The following is a 4,589-nucleotide window of genomic DNA, read 5'->3' as shown; positions in this document are numbered from 1 at the left end:
AAAGTTATTAGTTGTAAGTGGGTCCATAAAATAAAGCATAATGTAGATGGATCTATTAGTAGTTTTAAGGAGAGACTGGTTGCAAAAGTCTATGCATAGATATATGGCATAGATTTAAAAGAGACATTCAATTCAATTGCTAGGATGGAAATTGTCAAATGTGTGATTGTTTTTGTAGTAGTCGAGGATTGGAGTTTACAACAAATGGATGTAAAGAATGCTTTCTTGCATTGTGATTTGCAAGAAGAGGTGTGCATGGAGTAGCCAACAGGTTATGCAAATTTAGAGTGTCCCACATATGTATTTAAGTTAAAAATGGTACTCTGTGGGCTAAAACAAGCACCTACAAAATTGCCTAACAAGATAGGAGGATATATTTAAATGTTGGATTTTATGTTTTTGATGGATATCACCCACATTAGGTGACTAAGCTTAGTCATCATAGTCATCTACATGGATGAATTGCTTATTATAAGTGGTAGTGATAGTGGGATTGCTTTAGATGTCAATGGCATTTTGTTAAAGAAAAAATTTGATATGAAGGACTTGGGTTAAAAAGATAGTAGGGAGTTTGATCTATATGACTATCACAAAGCCAGACTTGAGATATGCTATTGAACTTGTGAGTTAGTTTATGTAGGAACCAAAGAAGCCTCATTTGGATGCAATTAGAAACATATTGAGGTATATGATGTCCACCTTGCACTATGGAATCTTTTATGAGGCAAGTAAGAATGTATATGTATTTGGATACATAGATGTAAATTAGGCTAGTAGCAAGTGTGATAGAAAATAGAACAATGGATTCATGTTTTTATATGTAGTGTAGAAGTTACTTAGAGCAACAAAAAGTAACCAATGGTTTTCTTATTAGGTTCAACATTGAGTATAGAGGTGTTGCTATGGTAGCATGTGACGTATTATGGATACAAAAGTTATTGAGTGTATTATCCCCGTGGGCCATAGGAACCCCCCTTTTAATAAGGGTAATTCAAAACTTTTTTACATTCCTCCCTATCGTTGCTGAATAGGTGGCGAGGGGGGGAGAGGAGAAAAATAACACCAACGAGGAAGGGGGAGTGATGATGACGATGACGGGAAGGAAGAAGACAATGTCACGGAGGAGGAAGACCATGGCATGGAAGAGGAAGAAGGTGATGACAAAAAGGAAGAAGGAGGTGACATGGATGACGTTGATCAAGTAGGGGAAGAAGGTGATGTTGATGATTGTGAGGGGGAGGCCACGTGGCCTACCACCCCTAAGCCACTTGTCCAGCCCACGACCCAAATCGGGCTCCTCCCCGCCATGCAAAGAAGGGTAGGCCAATCTAGCCACCCAATTGGAGGGCAAGGAGAGGGGCCTTGTGTCAGGACTATGTTCTATTACAAACACAATATCTACATTAGCAATTAGGGCACTGTGTCCCTTGGACACTCCTGTCCGTGAGGCCATGTGGGGTTGTCTTGTGAGTGTTAGAGACCCGGCCGTGTGAGGTTGTCTTGTGAGTGTTAGAGGCCTATTTTAGGTTCCAACAAGTGGTGCATTTGCTAGGAGTTGTCTACAAGTGGCAATTTTCATGCCTTGGTTGATTGGAACCTATTTTCTAGTGTATGCTAGAAATTAGTGAGCTAGACTCACCACACTATCAAGTGGAGCTCCAAAAGCAAGAAAGGGCTGAACAAGTTAGATGGTGGGCTGAGATAAATAGAAGATACTCTCCACAAAGGAGTGGCCAATATCTTTGTAAGGGCAGGGTTTTAATAACCCTAGCTCGGCACAGAGTCCATTAGGGGGAGGAAGCTCTAGTTCTTCCCCCCTTTTAGCTAGTCACTCCACGTTGACTGGAGCTCTAGTTTCGATTATTCAAACCCCTGTAGTAGTGAATCTGGTTGTTAGCATGGTGGCATAACCTATTTCTATACCTATTGGAATGTTGGATTTGATAGCTTTAGATTTCCTTCTGCCCATCTTTAATGGGTTAATGGAGGAGGATGTGGAAATGCACATTAACAAATTCCAGAAGTTGATATTCAACTGTCCTATCCAAGATGAAGGATATTTAATGATGTTCTTTAACATGAATCTCTAAGGAAGAGCTGTCATATGGTACCAGAACCTAGAAGTTGGAACCATAACCACTATTGATTTTTTTTTCGAGGCCCTTCGAGGGGAGTTTTCCCCCCTAAAAGGGGTGGTCAATATTGGCTACATGTACTAAATAAGACATGTTGAAGAGCCACATGAGGATATCCGAGCATATGCCAAGAAGTTAAAAGAGGTCTTTCACAAAATTGCAAGCCTCTATCCCTATGTGAGTAGCTACCCAAGTGCAATATGTTCTGCATGGTATGGTTTTCAATATTCAGGTGCAACTAAGTAGTATCACTTTATTGAATGTAAACACTACCATTAGACAAGCACAAGAAGTAGAATCTTGACTACAAGCAGTGTATGCCTCTCAAACCAATCTTAATATGAGTCTAGTTTTGGGAAATAATCTAGCATTGACAAATGGAAATGGAAGTAAAGGGATAGCTACTATGACTAACCCAAATGTGAGAGAAAGCATGGTTCAAAATGTGGCTTTATTGCTAGCTCTTCCCCCGGTGACTATGCCTACGGCTAGTCAGATGGCTCCACCAAATGTTAGAGGCCAAGAATCGAACCCTAACATTGTTCCTATGAGTCAGTAACAACCAATGCCCAATAAAATTGTTAGGCCAATGGAATGACAGATAGACAATCATGGCTATGAGTCAAGTGCAGCATTGAATGTCCTTGGTAAAGTTGAGGATATGATGAAGCACTACAATGACATGATTTCCTAAAAATATCAAAAAATAGCAATTGATGTAAGCTTCCTTAAAAAACAACACAATCTAATAGGAAGTAGACGCCCCGAAGAGGGTGCACCTTCAAGATTTAGTTGTAAATGGTGTGGTGGCCAACACTACCCTATAGATTGCCCAAATGATAAATGTGATATTTGTGGAAAGTTTGGCCATTTGGTTTCCACCTGTTGGAGTAAGATTAGCTCTCTCCAACAAGGTAGTAGACAGCTAGGTCATGTTAACCATCGTGCGCAAGGGAATAATCTTCAGCACGATGATGGGCCGAAAAAAATACTTCAAAGAGGTAAGGCTCTATAGAGGAGCAGCCTAGTGGCAATGGAATTAGCCTCATTGAAGTTGTATGGGTTAATGGCACTGAAGCTTCTAATGTGCGGGCCATTACGAAAGGTCAAAAGGGTAGAGAAGGTGACAAAGACAATGTAAAACGTGTCGATGGAAACCCTAAGCAAGAAGACAAAGGGATGCAAGTCCTTAATCTCTGCATGGAAGGGACACCTTTAAAACTCATAGAGAGTAAAGCTGACACCAAGAAAGATAAATAATTACCAAGGAGAAAGGTGAAAGCTAAGAAGGAAGCACTGAAGCCAGTTTAATGACCAAAAGAGAGAATGGTCTGGCGAGAGAAGAGAGCTCTAGTGAATTATTGCAAATTCAATTTATCAAGATTTCTTTGTGAAGTTAGACCAGACGTGAATCTCTTGCAGCTCATTAAGCTGTCTCCATGAGTGTACAAGGAATTTAAAAAGATCCTCTATACTAGGTATATCATAGAACCTTTGGGCATAGTGTGAATAGGAGATGATTGGAGGGAGCATGCTTAAAAACATTGCCCAAGGGTTGCAACCTACGTTGATGGAAAACTAGTGAATCATGCTATCGTAGATACAGGATCATGTGTTAACATCATGAGTTTAGAATTGATTGAGAGGCTAGATCTAGCAATCCAAAAAGATGCCTCCACAATTTTGCGAATGGCTGATGATAGTTTAAGACAACTGAAGGTTGTATTACCAAAGTCCTTGTGACCGTTGCTAGTGTGGAATGCATTGTGGACTTTAGGATTATAAGGTTTGTAGCAGGATGGCCAAGCTACCAAGTATTGTTAGGAAGGCCATGGATCTTGTGATCCGATTGTCAAGTTGATATACCTGCTGGTCCTTTGATTTTTGGTAGAGGTGCCAATCCTGTGTTAGTAGATGCTTACCTTGAGTCTCCTCAAAGTGAGAGAGCTCCTATATCTTCTATGGAATTAGAGACATTAGAAGATGTATCTACTAGTGAGACATCATCAAGTGACAAATCCAAAGAAGGGTCCACTATGGAGGTCATCTATCAAATAACTCTAAATGAGCCAATAGAATCTCAAGATCCAATAAGAGACATAGATGTGATTGAGCTGGACCTTAATATGCCAAATGATCTGTGGCCAATTAAATCTGGGTCCATGTTCAATCCGAAAGAAAGGAAGGACTATGTGCCCCTTTTTCAAGATTTTCACAACATTTTTGTATGGAGTTATGATGAACTGAGAGGTATTCCTCGTAGCTTAGCTATTCATACTATTCCTCTAAAGGAAGGTAGCCGTGTTGTGCGTTAGAAAGTAAGGCGTATGCCTTTTTAACTGAGGGACAGGTTGTTCGAGGAGTTACATAAATTGTGACAAGCTAGTTTGATTTTCCCTATTCAGCACACTGAATGGTGTTTACCTATTGTTATTAGGAAGAAGAAAAATAATC

Source organism: Lygodium microphyllum, unplaced genomic scaffold, assembly GCF_053477565.2.
Source record: "Lygodium microphyllum isolate KBCC unplaced genomic scaffold, Lygodium_microphyllum_v1.1.10 scaffold_31, whole genome shotgun sequence".
Taxonomy (NCBI): domain Eukaryota; kingdom Viridiplantae; phylum Streptophyta; class Polypodiopsida; order Schizaeales; family Lygodiaceae; genus Lygodium; species Lygodium microphyllum.
Note: the sequence above shows the minus strand (reverse complement) of the source record.